The 14,844-nt window shown below is 45.5% G+C and overlaps 1 protein-coding gene across 3 annotated transcripts in view; it reads left to right on the forward strand.

Annotated features, from left to right (window-relative positions):
- The window catches only part of ARHGAP18 (Rho GTPase activating protein 18), a 189,736-nt gene that overhangs the window by 92,007 nt on the left and 82,885 nt on the right, over window positions 1-14,844 (forward strand). Inside the window, exon 1 of one of the 3 annotated variants that reach the window (XM_089332696.1) lies at window positions 11,406-11,526. The exons of the other annotated variants lie outside the window; for them this stretch is intronic. The gene's annotated coding sequence lies outside the window, so the exon portion shown is untranslated. Of the gene's footprint in view, window positions 1-11,405; window positions 11,527-14,844 lie in introns of those variants that run through there. 3 annotated transcript variants of the gene reach the window in all.

Raw genomic sequence — 14,844 nt, forward strand, 5'->3', positions numbered from 1 at the left:
TTGATGTTGCCCACTGTTTGCAGGGCAGGTTCCTACACTCTCAGGACAGCTTGCCACAGGAGGAAGTATCTGGTGCCCTGCGTGATTTTGGCATGGCCCAGTAACAGTCCCGAGGGATGTCAAATACAAATCTCACTTCCGTTGTCCTAGCTCCAGCTTCTATTCCACATACCGCCTGTCCCTCTGTGCTTTTATTTTCTGGCTACTTATGAGGAATGCTTTCTGATCTTAATTTGTTTTCAAATCTAAACTCAAGATGTAAAGAGTTGATTATTTCATTTTGTGTCTAGTAGTGTCTGAGCACTTATTGAAGTGAGTATTTTAAATTTTTGTTTCTCATTGATGTTATGATAAAAGGCATCTTCATAGACATGAGGAACTGTGTACCAGTAAATTATCTGAGCTTCATTTCAGAATGGTAAAAGGGCAGATTAAAACGAACATGTTATGTAAAGGACAAGGCAGTCTGTTAAAGTTGAGAACCATTTAACCAAGTGCTCTCCAAGGCTTCTGACCCTGAGATCTCTGAAACAGAGCTCTATAGTGTTATGATTGGAAGAGGCACATTTTCTGTGCTGAGAACAGTTAAAAACTGATATCAGGCTGGGAAATGGGCAGAAAGCTGCCACTGTCAGGGAACCCACAAAGGCCTGAAGGAAGAAGACGGAGGGTCTTTAAGGAAACCTGGGTTCCTGCCAATGTAGGCAGGTGAGTCAGGGGAGATAAACGTGTTTCGGCCTGACACCCACAGGGGAAAGGAAGAGGCGGCAGAGTGGGGGTGAGAGAGGGAAGGGCTGAGGGGGGCAGGTGTTGGACTAAGCAGTTGAGATTCTGCTTGCCATGGCCACATCCCATATCAGAGCGCCTGGGGTCAGTTCCTAGCTTTCCTGCTAATATCCACCCTGGCAGGCAGCAGCTGATAGCTCTGGTACCGGGGTCTCTCACGTGGGAGACCCAAACTGAATTCTGGGCTCCTAGCTTCAACCTGTCCCAACCACAGCTGTTTGAGGCATTTGGGGAGTGAATCGGCAGGTGGAAGATCTTTGTTTTTCTCTGAATTTGCTTTTCAAATAAAATGAAGAAAAAAAAAGAGCTATCGTTTCAAGCATTTGTTTTTAGCTGAATATGGGCGAGTCCGCTCCCCCCCCCCCCTTTTTTTTTTAAGATTTAGCTTTCAAGCCGGCGCCGCAGCTCACTAGGCTAATCCTCCGCCTTGCGGCACCGGCACACCGAGTTCTAGTCCTGGTCAGGGCGCCGGATTCTGTCCCGGTTGCCCCTCTTCCAGGCCAGCTCTGTGCTGTGGCCCGGGAGTGCAGTGGAGGATGGCCCAAGTCCTTGGGCCCTGCACCCCATGGGAGACCAGGAGAAGCACCTGGCTCCTGCCATCGGATCAGCGCGGTGCGCCGGCCGCGGTGGCCATTGGAGGGTGAACCAACGGCAAAGGAAGACCTTTCTCTCTGTCTCTCTCTCTCCCTCTTCACTCTGCCTGTCCAAAAAAAAAAAAAAAAAAAAAAAAAGATTTAGCTTTCATTTATTTGAAAGCCAGAGAGAGAGAGACAGAAAGAGGGAGAAATTAAAAGAGAGAGAGAGCACGCTCATGCTCTCCCAACCGCTGGCCCAACCCAAAAGGCTTTGGTGATTGGGGCTGGGCCAGGCCTAGGAATTCCATCTTGGTCTCCCATGTGGGTGCAGGGACCCAAGTACTTGAGCCACCTTTGCTATTTTGCAGGAAGCTGGATTCGAAGCAGAGCAGCCAGGCCTCCACTGGTGCTCATAGTGAATGCTGGCCTCTCAGGTGACAGTTTAACAGGCCATTGACTTAATCGGCACCACATCAGCCCCTGGATGATTCTGCTTTTGGTGTAAAGTAGGTTGTATAAGAGATTTTTCAAATAATTTACCCACCATTGTATCCCTCTTTGCTGGCAGTTTATTTAGCTTTTAAATGGTGAGATAGAACCATCAATCTTCATGAAAATGAATATTCTCGACCTAAATGCAGGGAGAAAGTTACCCATGATGCCTGAGCTTCCTTTTTATTTTAACACACACCATTGCCAATTCAGTATTGAGTGAATTTCCCTGTATTGCACTCATACGTTATGCTTACATAATATATTAAAGAATGTTTAAAATATTAAAGCTGCAGGTGACTGTAGACACCTAACGTATGAGAAAGTAGGAATGTCAGAAGAATGAGACATGAGCTGAAGAATAGGATGTTTTTGAGTTTGCTTCCCTTTTTTAAGCTAATTTAATACCACAAATGTTTGAACTTGAAATTCAACATTAACCCTCATTGTGGTCGCAAATGAAATTCTAAAGGGTGCATTTTGGTGTTGAATTTAAGGGACATTTTAGGGAAAACTGTCCATGTTTCATCTAAGAAAAGTTGCTTTATGTAAGCATAATTTTTTAGCAGAAAAATTAGATGGAGAATGAAGGGATAAAGAGATGTAAAGTCAAGTGGAAAGGAAACATTGTTAGCATAGTTTCTGTGTGTAATGGGGATTGGGAGCCAAAACTGTGGTGTCACTCAGTGCAGATATTTAGCATAACTCTTGTAATGTTTGTTCATTCTAGGAAATTTAGGTAATGTTGACAAGCACAGACCAAAAAGAAGCAGTAAACTGAGGCAGGTGTTACGGCACAGCGGTTTAGGCTACCACTTGGGTCCCCTACTTGCTATATCGGAGGGCCTGATTCAAATTGTAGCTACTCTGCTTTTATCCAGCTTCCTGCCAATGTGCCTGGGAGGCAGCAGATGATGGCTCTGGGACTTGAGTCCCTGCCACTCAAATGAGAGACCTGGATGGAGTTCCTGACTTCTGGTTTCATTCTGGGCCAGTCCTGGAAGTTGTGTTATAGGCATTGGAGAGTGAACCAGTGGATAGAGGAGCTGGTTCTCTCTGACTCTCTATCACTCTGCCAAATAAATAAATAAATAAATATATATTTTTAAAAGCAATTAACTGCCTATAAAACCAATGCCCAAAGACAGTTTTGTTAACATTTTGGTGCAGATTATTTTATTCATTTGTTAAAATTGTTCCTTGAGAAGTTCAGGGTACCGCAGAGGAGAGTAAGGGGTGAATCTACCTTCGAGGAGTCTCCAGTTCACCGTGTAGCCGCTCATGTAACTGCTTTATAAAGGATCTTCAGGGACAGATGTGTGACATAACCATCGAGTCCCTACTTAGGATGCCTGCACCCTGTATCGACATGGCTGGGTTTGAGCCCTGGCTGTGCTCCTGATTCTAGCTTCCTGCTAATAAGCACCCCGGGAAGCAGCAGGTGACGACTCAGGTAGTTAGTTCCCTGCCACCTTGCAGGGAGATCCTGATGGATTTCCCAGTTCCTGGATTTCTCCAGCCTGGCCCAGCTCTGGCTACTGCAGGCATTCGGAGAATGAACCAGTAGATTATAGATTCTACCCACCCCCACCTTTAAAATGCTCTTGGAATATGTGCATTATGCAAAAGCTGTACATGAATCTCAAAACTGTTTTGTACCAAAATAAATTTATGTTTTAATTCTATGCCCTCATATTTTACCAATCACAGTTTCCTTTTTTTTTTTTTTTTTAAGTCATGATCCAGAATCTGGCCCTTTACGTAAATTATTTCCCATCCTCTGGACAGCCATGCAAAGCAAATAGGTATTCCCATTTCATCCTAAGAAAACAGAAATGAGTGTTCACCCAAAGTGCTACATCCAGCAAGCAGTAAGGTTGTTGATCTTTGAGGAGATGGGCAGTTCTCCCTGTGCCACCAGATTGTCTCCAGAGGTATCCCGTCATCTTCGTTGAGTGGCTTGGTGAGTGAGCCAGTGCCCTGCACAGTGTGGAAGTTAGTGGTTGGCTGGAGAAGTACATCGGCTGTGTTGTGTGGTTTGGGACAGGGGAAGATAAGAAACAGGTGGACGCAGTGGGAACTGTGCAGCCCGGGCTCTTGAGGCAGAGAGGGTGCCTGGCTTGCAGTGGGCTCCATGGGCCAGGGCTGGCAGACCAGAGTCTAGGATGCTTCAGGGAGGAGTGGGCTCATCTGAGCTCAAGGGGAAGAGAAGCTGGGGCAGAGCTTTTCAGGTCTTGAACGCTGGACTGAAGACTCTGGGGGTGGAAGGAACAACGCTGTCCTTGTGTTGACTGCTCTTGGGTTTACAAAGAGAGGTAAAAGAATTCAGAAACGAGCTGTGCTGAGTTGACAGAATGTCTTCCATATTTGTTGATGGCTGTTTGAGTAAACTGATGACTTGGGGACTAAGGGTTGAGGATGCTGCATTTGTCCTGCACATGGGCTTCATCACACAGTGATAACCTGCAACGAAAGGGTCATTCTGAAATAAATTACAGCTGCAGTCTGCCGGCTTACATCATGTCCTGGCTGGGGAGACACGGATCTACCTCTGGAAGAGGACTGTTTGAATGGGGGAAATGAAATAAACAAGACCAGATAAGGCTAAAGAAGCTGGAGTAGCTGTGGTATCTCTAAGCTGCAGGTGCACTTGCATTTCCCAGGGGCATTTGAAGTGACAGAGGGAGAAGGGAGCTGTCTCTTTCCTCACTTTCCATTTTTACTTCCTTTTGATAGATGAGTGAGTCCTTCCTTCCCCTTGATGAAAAGGACACCACTGATGCTTCCTCCCCTTGCTGTGCCATTGTTCCATTGTCTCACCACCCTCTGCTCCCTTCTTGTTTTTCACTTCTTTTGTCCATGTGTATTTATGAATGCCCAGTAACCTTCCTCCTCTTGGCCAAGAGCCCAGGCAGACATTATCAGCCTCCTGCCCTTGGCTAGGAGCCTGCTGGGAACCACTGAGTTCTTGTCAGTTTCTTTTTGCCCTCCATGTATCTATTGCCTCGTGCTTGGCATCCTGACCTGGGAACAGTCACTGCTCTACTAGACTCTTTGCAACTCAATAAATGTTTCCTGAATGAGTTCATTACTCAGGAAAGAAGAGAACCTTTCTCATGAGAGGACTTCCTCTGTAGGCACCTGTCAATGAAAACATATATAAATCAATATATAAATATATATATAATATATCATAAATATCTATATTTCTTTTAGTGTAGGTGTTGTGGATGGCTGATTCAATGTTGTAGGTTTTTCAACCATATTAAATTTCTAAGTGCTCCATGCAGAAAGCATTTGATAAAGACATAGAGAATTTCTGACTTATGGGCCAAATAAGAGTTATAGTTCAATTCTGTCAATCCCTAAAAAGAATTTGGAGAAGTCACTGTTTGAAAATATTACTATGATTTTTTTAAAACATTGAGCAGCAGTGCTTACAACATGGAAATGTTACTCTATATGAACAAAATCTCCTTTTACTTTTGGGGAAGTGTGAAATTCTCCACTTTCTAGAGTGGAAAGGTGAATTTTTTTTATCTGAATATGAGTAAAAACAAGTGTTAAGATAATTTCTTGTCATTTGCAAGTGCTTCAGTATTGTAAAATTTATTGACACCAGTTACCTATTCTGTATGGGAGTTTGAATTCATTTTTTTCTGAAAAGAAATACATATAGATGAATTAAGTATTTGAGTCTCAATTTACTATCCTACAGACCAGATTTATTATTTTTTTAAAGATTTATTTATTGGAGAAGCAGAGTTAGAGAGAGAGGGAGAGACAGACAAAGGGGTCCTCTATCCACTGTTTCACTACCAGAGTTGGGCTGATCCGAAGCCAGACCCAGAAGCTTCTTCCATGTCTCTCATTTCAATACAGGGGCCCCAAGTACTTGGGCCGTCCTCTGCTGTTTTCCCAGGCCTATAGCAGAGAGCTGCATTGGAAATGGAGCAGCCAGGACACGAGCTGGTGCCCATATGGGATGCTGGCCCTGCAGGTAGAGGTTTAACTTGCAGATTTAAAGGATGAGCTGTGGAGCATCACCAAAGAGTGGGAAATGGACTTCTAACAGATACAGGAGAAAAAACAGTGCTTCCTGTCATCAGGGATTGCTAACCCCATTTGTGCAATGACATATACACACCTGAAATGGTTAGTGGATTAGTGTGATTTATAGCTGCATATGTATTTATTTTTAATCTCTACATGGTATAGTTTCAAAAGGAGTTGTGTCTCTGTACATGGGTGTGCATAGTCAGGGTGTGAATCAGTTCATAATAAGGTCCCTAGGGAGAGAATTGGCTTTGGGAGGGAGGAAGCAAACCCAGAGACAGGTTGGAGGACTTTCCAGGTTGAGGGATACAGCTGAACTGCATGGAGAAGAGGGAGCCAGGGGTGTTCTTGGTGAGGGGTGTGGCGAGTAGGTGTTCCCAAAGAGTTACTGTTTGTCGTAATGGCGTGATTGGACACCTGAGCAGCATTCTGCCAGTGGGATTTTCTACTTTCTGACCTTTGCCACAGGCAAAGCTGTCCTCCCACTGAAAACTAGAGCCGTGCCTGGTGCTCCCGGCACTGGGGGTACGAGCCTGCTGCTCCCGGAGCTTTCTAGGGCGTGATTTGGCAGCGTTATTCCTGGCTGTCAGATGTTCTCAGAGTCAACTGGTTAAGCTTTTAATAAAATTCCCTTTTGCTTGCTCAGAGTTAATGTCTGTAATTCATCATTAAAATCCCCGATAGGGATAGACGTGTACCACGGAGTCCTTTTCTCACTGCCAAAAAGTTGAACGTGTTTTAAGTACGTGATTTCATCCAAACTTCACCATTACTCGGGAGTGAAATCGTGGATCCCCAGTTCATAGGTGAAACAGCTGAGATCGCAAAGGCTGAATGACTTAACCGAGGTCACCTTGGCAGCCCTCGCTGACATACAGGCTGTGATCTGAGCCTCTGTGCTCTGCCGCTCGCCTTCCAGAGAGAGAGGCTCATAAACATTAACTTCCTCTGTGTACTTTGGAGTATTTAATTGCAGAAGGAGTGGTTGTTTTTGATTTTTTTTTTTTTTTTTTTTTTTTTTTGGTCAAAACATGGCATGGGCAAGATTTGGCTCTCTTTCTTCAGTACCAAATATAGGATGTGACCAGGGTAGATTCCCATTGATCAGAATGTGGAATAAAGGTGAGGTTTACTGGCTCTTGGTCTACTTTCCTCGGATGTTTTGTTGCTGTTGTAAAAGACAGAGGCTAGATTCTGAAGCCAGGCAGGTAATTGGAAGAGGGAAAGTAGGGGAAAGAGAGGGGAGGAAAGGGAACTCACTCCTTAAAAAGTGCCAGCACTTCTGCCAGGAGTTGTGCTGGTTACATTGTAACATTTCCACGTGCATTGGCCTGGATGTTTTCCTGGTATGGTCTGTATCCAGGTATCTGCCTGCCCCACTTCATTCAGGTCTCTGCTCCAGTGTTCTCTTAGCACATGTCTTCTCTTCCCACCTGCAATAGCGAGTCCCCAGCCCTTCTGAGAGCCCACTTAGGTTTGTGGCGGTAACTTCAGCCGCTCCCAGTGCCTGCTCCCAACCCAGCCTTGTAAAGTGGCACTTCCACCTTCATATCCACTCCCCTGCCTTGGCTGCCACCTTCTGTCAGCCCACCCCATAGCCTCACTCTCTCTGGCCATTGGCACTCTGGGCTCGGTCCCTTCCCTGTCCCCTTATCGTTCTTTTCTGCTTCCACCTCTTGGGCCTTCTCACCTTTATGTCTGAATGAGTGGGGCAGGGAGGAGTGGGATGGAAGGTGCTGGTTGTGTCGTTATAAATCATTCTGTGTTCTGTCTCCTTGCACTAGAATATAAGCTTCATGGGAATGGTGACTTTGTTTTGCACACTCCTGACTCTCGCTTTAGAATCTACCCAGTCCATGGGTGTAGTCCTTCAATATTGGAGTGCCTGGGATCAAGTCCCAGCTGTTTCCTATTCCAGCTCCCTGCTAGGAGACAGCAAGTGGTGGCTCCAGCACTTGGGTTCCTGCTGTGTACCTGGGAGGCTTGAATTGAGTTCTGGCTCATGACCTCAGCCTGGTGCAGCCCTGGCTGATGTGAGCACTTGGAGGAACCACTGGGTAAAAGCTTGCTCTCTCTGTTCCTCTGTCTTTCAAATAAGATAAACAGAAAAGTTGTGAATGTACCCAATACCCAGGTGATGCCCAATAAGTCATTTTGAGTAGATGAATGAGGCTGTAAGATTACAGAATTTGCCTAAGATATCCTGCAAAATGATGAAGTCCAGTTCCAAATTCTCGCCTATGTGATTCCAAAGACACCATGCCTCCCATGTACCCCTCTACCTGGGCAAATGCCTATATTGCACATGATTTGAATAAGATTTTGTGCTAGGAAAAAAAAACTAATTAGCATGTCCAATTATCCTATTTTGCAAATGAGAAAATAACTATGATCCATTGAAACCAAGTGACTCGATCAAACTAGCATTGCTCTTAACACAAAGAGAAACATCCAGAATCAAGATACTCAGTCCCCTGGTTCAGTCTATCTCTCTAGGCATGATTGTTCACTTTCTTCTTGAAAAAGCATGCCGCACTCTGATGTAGAATTTAGGTGACGTCATCGGTAATGGGATTGAAACTGTAAATCACATTTTTTTTGAAAGGTTTATTTATTTATTTGAAAGACAGTTAGAAGGAGAGGCAGAGAGTGAGAGATCTTCTGTCTGCTTGTTCACTCCCCAAATGACTACAACTGCTAGGGCTGAGCCCGGGGGAAGCTAAGAGCCAGGAGCTTCTTCTGGATCTTCCATGTGTGTTCGGGGGCCCAAGCACTTGGGGCATCTTCCACTGCTTTCTCAGGCCACAGCAGGTAGCTGGATCAGATGAGAGCAGCTGGAATTTAAACTGGCGCCCATATGGGGTGCCGGCACTGCAGGTGGAAGCTTTACCTGTTATACCACAGCGCTGGCCTCAGTCACATTCTTCTAATGCCATAACGTTAATGCAGTGAGGCAGGTGGCAAACTCGCATGCCCACAGGGAGCAGCAGATGCCATACCATGCAAATGGGAATGGTGTGGACTCTGGCAAAGACAGGGGCATATCCCCTACCCAGCCCCACAGCACCTGCTACCTACTCAGAGAAGCATGTTGCAAGAGAAAAATACTGAAAGTCTACCTAAAAATGTCTGAAGCACCCTGCTAGGCAGAGATACCACCTCGACCCAACAGGTCTCCTGGTCTGTGATTCTGAAGTCATAGCGCTAATAGCCTTCTTCTCCCCCTCCTCCACAAGAGAATAATTTTCAGTTAGTGAGAAGATGTTGCAGAATATTGGAAATGAAGTGGTGTGGTCATGGCAGATTTTTGTTTGCACTAGCCCAAGGACCAGTGGGTTGAGCTGTCAAAGTTCACAAAGGAAAAATAATGATCAATAAAAGTGTATTTATTACCTGTCTTTATGGCCGTGGTGATAAAGTTCAAGAGTAATGTGTTTTTATAACATCATCTGTCCTAATGGAGTACTCTTTGGTTATGTTCTATCTTTTTTTTTTTTTTTTTTTTTTTTGACAGGCAGAGTGGACAGTGAGAGAGAGAGACAGAGAGAAAGGTCTTCCTTTGCCGTTGGTTCACCCTCCAATGGCCGCTGCGGCCAGTGCGCTGCAGCCGGTGCACCGCGCTGATCTGATGGCAGGAGCCAGGTACTTCTCCTGGTCTCCCATGGGGTGCAGGGCTCAAGGACTTGGGCCATCCTCACTGCACTCCCTGGCCACAGCAGAGAGCTGGCCTGGAAGAGGGGCAACCGGGACAGAATCCGGCGCCCCGACCAGGACTAGAACCCGGTGTGCCAGGGCCGCAAGGTGGAGGATTAGCCTAGGGAGCCGCGGCGCCGCCCTGGTTATGTTCTTTCTTGACTGGCTATCCAGAGAGTTTCTTGACTGATGCAGGGATTTGGAGGTGGAACCAGAGAATGAAAGATTTCTGTCTCTCTGCCTTTCAAATAAAATTACATGAAAAATTGTAAGTGTGCCCCATCCAGAGTCAGTGTCCACTGGTTGAGTACTGGCTACCTGGATGCTACTGGCCAACTCCCCCAATTATTCTCTGCTACTTTCACATTTAATTGATTAGAGTCTGAATTTTATGAGACCCAGGAAATAAAGGAAGAGAGGACTTTGTGCAGCACTTCAACTTGGTTGTTTTTGTCTCTAGGAAATAAAAACAATGTGTGTTATCAGATGGGGGTTGGATCACTTGTGTTTATCACTCGCATCTTTTAACACATTGATCATCACCGTATATCTGCTGCTCTCCCTCTAATGAGCCAGCTCTGAAGCTTCGATGGGTTGTGCGTGATTGGACTCTGTGATCTCTAGAGTTGCTTTTGCTCAAACTTGCTCATAACTTTTCAGACTCCTTTAAGGATGGATTTCAGAGCCTTTAATCATGGAGATATGGACGGCATAGGTCTCTTCTGGCCGCCATGATTTCTTTGCCTAAGCCTCCATTTTCTCATCCTTAAAATGGGGGCAGGGGAGTTAGTATAGTCACTGCCTCTTAGTCTTGTAGTTGTTATCATTATTGCTGGTAAGTTATCAGAAGCTTCTTTTAATTTTATAAAGGAGCTGCTGGGTGGTATAAGTAATAAAAATTCACATTTCCATTTGAAATGCAGCTATGAGAATCTTTCTCACTTTCCCAGCAGAGTTTAGCATTTTAAATTTCTTATGAGGACTTGCGATGTGTTGGAATTTGTAGTTGGCATGGTTAATCAGTAGTGTTCTGCATTCACGTTTATTTCAACCTGGCAGCCTCCCCGTACTTGAACAGTACCAGCTGCTGGAGGTACAGAGACCAACAAATCTGAGAGGCATCCTGGTGCTTCCTGGAGAGCGGACTTGGCAGGTGTGTCTGGACAGACATGCCTGGGAACCTTTTGCAGTGATGCACAGACAAGGTTTGCACGTGGAGATGGGGAGGCTGCCATGAGCGCCTTTATCCCATGAGAAGATGCTATAGGCGGCCTCCCAGGCTGATGTGAAGCCTCTGTGCTGGAAGAACAAGAACACCTCTGTGGATCCACACTAGAGCAAAATTCAAGGCTAGCGAAGGACTCTAGACCAGTCGCACCCACTTGAGCAGGCAAGCGCAGGTTTCCACGGAGTGTCTGCTCCGAGGAGCCGAGAAGCAGGCGTCGTGCCCCGACGGGCCCTTCACATGGGGCCGCCGTCACTCCTGAAAGAGCAGCCTGTCGCCTGCTGCTGCCTTTCATCCTCCACCATATTTGTATTCATGTGCGCTCTCCCCGACATGAAAGAGCACAGCTTGCCATTCCCGCCTGTGCTTCTGTGAATTGCAGTGAAGCCATTAAAAAAAAAATATTCTAAGGCTTTTACAGGGAACAGTCATCATGCACCATGGTTTTTAACCATTTGGCGTCTAGCAAGAAGCATTCGCAGGGCCTTGTTCAGGGGCGTGCAGAGCAGTGGCTTGCGTGGGTCTTGGGAAGGGCTGTGTTTGCAAGGCAACAGCGTTCTGGGTGTGTGTGGGGCAACACCTAGCAGCGACAACAGTGTCACCTGGGAGACAGGACACAGATGACCACCTGGTGGACTTGAAACAGAGTCTAACCAGCCCTTGGGTTGTGAACAGAATCCCAGGACAGTGCTGCGCTGGGTGAGCTGGTGGGATGAGGAGGGTGGGATGGGCTGAGGGCGGAGAGTGGAATGGACGCCGTGCACATTTTTCATGTTGTTGTCAAGGGAGTGTCTGGAGGCAACAAATGAATCTCACGTTGCTGCCAATTTGGGTCTTAGTCCCAGCTGGAAGTCTTTCTAGACAAGAACAGTGTGTTCTTAAGCCCCTCTTGGTACAGGTGAAGAGAATCTGGGGGGCAGATGACTTGCCAGAGGTCAGGCAGCTCTTGGGCGCAGCCCTCCTGAAATTGAGGCCTTCTGGTTCTTTTCCGGCTGTGGCTACCTCTGCCCCAGCAAATGGTGGTCTTTTGTTTATTTGTTTGTTTTTGCATTTAAAGGAAAAAATGGTGTGTATTTATTAAGCAGAATTGGGGGAAATGAAACAGTGAAGTAAAGGGATAAGCAGAGTCATCCGTAATTCTGTTGAATTAACCAGTAATGTTTTTATGTTCATGATCCCACATTTATAGCTTATATTTTGAAGGGAAGAGCAACAGAGAGGGAGAGATGGACACTTTCCACGCACTGGTCCACTCCCCAGATGGCCTCAGGAGCAGACTGACTGTATCTCACCTTCATGTGGCCTTTCTATTGAGATTGTTAAAGATTTTGGTTAGTCCTTTTTTCTCCTCTATTTCCTTCCCTTTAGGCCCAGGTAGGCTGAAGCCAGGAGCTAGGTACTCCATACTAGTCTCCCACATGGGTGGCAGGGAACCAAATACTTGGGCCATCTTCTGCTGCCTTCCCAGGTACATCAGCGGAAAGCTGGATTGGAAGTGCAGTAGGTGTGACTAGAACTCACACTCTGATACAGGATGTGGGCATCGCAAGTAGCAGCTTAACCTACTGTACCACAATGCTATGCTGGCCCCCTTCTGAAATGTTAGCATTTTTTTTTTCCAGAATAGCAAACTCAGAGTATTTTTGCCATCCCACTTCTTTTGAATTTCCTTTTGCTTCTGCCTCCACTCACTTCAAATTTGTTTTTGTGTCCAAATCCCTGAATATTAAAGAGCATGAATGTGAACTTGTCTTACGCATAAATAGAAGCTGTTTATGGCTTTAATGTGGACTCCCTGTTGTGATTGTTATTTTAAAGGTTTTATTTACCCTTTTTCCCTCCTCCTCCTTTTTCTGCTTGGTTCAGTTTTAATTTAATAGGCAAACCAAGAGAGTGTTGTTTATCTTCATGATGATTCTGTATTTCACTTCCAGACGTACAACCTGGTTCACACCACACACACATTCTTTTATCCCATATAAATTTGTTTCCTGCAAGGAAGCTTTCTTTCACTCCCATAATTTTAACTCTCATGTATATCCTAATGGCTCAAAAAAGTGTCCTCCAGCCAGTAATTCTTTCAGGAGTTTCTGATCTCCTTCCTCAAAGGCCTGGAGTTGTGCTTCTCTAACTTGAATGTGCATCGGTCACCTGGGGATCTTGTTAGGTGCAGATTTGGGTTCAGCAAGGGTGGGGTGTGGGTCTGATAACCTGGATGCCTGGTGCTGCCACTCTCTAGGGGCCAAAGGCACTTTCCTCTCCCCCTCTGAAGGCTCAGTGAAGGAATCCACTGAAATAATGTGAAAGTGGGCAGATTATCAAGAGAAAAGGCACATATGTATGGGGTTGGGGCAGGCATCACAGGAAATTGAGGCGAACCCAATAACTAACGACACTGAGAAGACTACATATACTTCATGAGGGAAAGGAGAGTGGGGGCTGTAGGTGCTTTTAAAGGTGAAATCAGTGTTTTGGGGGAGGATGAATGGGCCCAAAGACAGACAAGAGTCTGGGACACGGTTCCCCTGGCTGTGGCGTGGCAACAACTCCAGATTCCTTTATGTGAGTTTATCTCCCGGAGGATGCTGCCTGCAGGTAGAAAGGGGAGGTTCAGAACTCCCCTTCCTGTGCTTTGGGAGGGAAAGAGGAGCAGGAGAGGGAGAGGGTAGCTGGAACAAGGCCAGAGGTCTCCTTTAGGTCAGAGTACTCAGCACACCAGAGTGCCATACTTTGGAGTATCATTTTCTGAGTCCCCAAAGAACTGTATCACGCCGTCTGCACTTCTCCAGACTCACTGTCCAGAATTCTGTATCTTTACTCTCTGGGTGACCACTGCCATGTATGCTTTTCTTGTCAGATTCTACCCAGGACACACTCTGCAAGATGCAGCTCCTTTCGCTCTTCTGGGTTGCCTTCCTCTTTTCTCCTCTCTAAGAGCTGTGACCTCCCCAACTGTGCTCCCATAACAGTTACCACTTAGTATATTGTGTTGGGGCTGCATACATCTTTGCTGCCTTCTGAATTCTGGGCCTACCTCATCTAAAATACATCTGTATTCTGTATTTTGCAAAGCATGAAGTAAAGTGAATTTTCACTATTTGCTAAGTCAATGAAAAAAACAAGCATTCTGTAGACAAACGGGCATTAATGTTTATATGTTAACAGTAGAGGGAAATATAAATTTAATTTATAATTTTTAAAAATTGTACTTTGAATTTATTTGAAAGGCAGAGAGACAGACATACACAGAGAAAAGGAGAAGGGGAAGGTAAAAGGGAGTGAGTCTGATTGATCTCCTGTCTGCTACTCCAGGCTCCAAATACCCACAGCATCCAAGGTTGCCAGGATGAAGCCAGAAACTCAAGTGCCTGAAGCATTAGCTGCTGCTTCCCAGGGTGGGTGTGTATTAGCAGGAAGCTGGTATCAGAAGCAGAGCTGGGATTTGAACCCAGACACTTCGATATGGGAAGCAAGTATCTCAGCTGCTGCACCAAACTTATGACCCAAAAATGGGAAACTTAAAATAAGATTTGCAGTTCATGTATGCTCAATCCTAGCCACATAGTTTGTGCTAGTTTTGCTGGCTCAAAATAATATATTGAATGCCTACATTGACACCTTTTGATTAATCCATTTTTTCAGTGTTTAAAGTTTAGAACTTGAAGATTCTATCATTTAAAAAAATATTTTTAAAGTACAGAAGCCTAAGGCCATTGTTTTCTGTGATCATAGACTCCTTTCCCAGTGCATCACAAATAGATGTCCAAACAAACAAAAGCAAGGGTACAATGGTTCAAGGGGAAGTAAAGACCCAGAGAGTCCCTTCCCCACCACTTTAGCTTTTCCTTTGAAAAATGCAGCAGTAAGGAGAAGTGGCAGGCTGAATTAAGGTGTTCTAGGTGAGAGGTCACTGTAGGCAGATTAGAGTATTAGAGTTATGTAATTTCTAGAACTGGACAAAGCATGAGGTATCGCCCTTTTGTAGGGTGAATCTCTCTGCCGTGCTCATACAATGAG

This window comes from Oryctolagus cuniculus, chromosome 5, assembly GCF_051225735.1.
Source record: "Oryctolagus cuniculus isolate XC-2025 breed Fujian yellow rabbit chromosome 5, ASM5122573v1, whole genome shotgun sequence".
Classification (NCBI taxonomy): Eukaryota; Metazoa; Chordata; class Mammalia; order Lagomorpha; family Leporidae; genus Oryctolagus; species Oryctolagus cuniculus.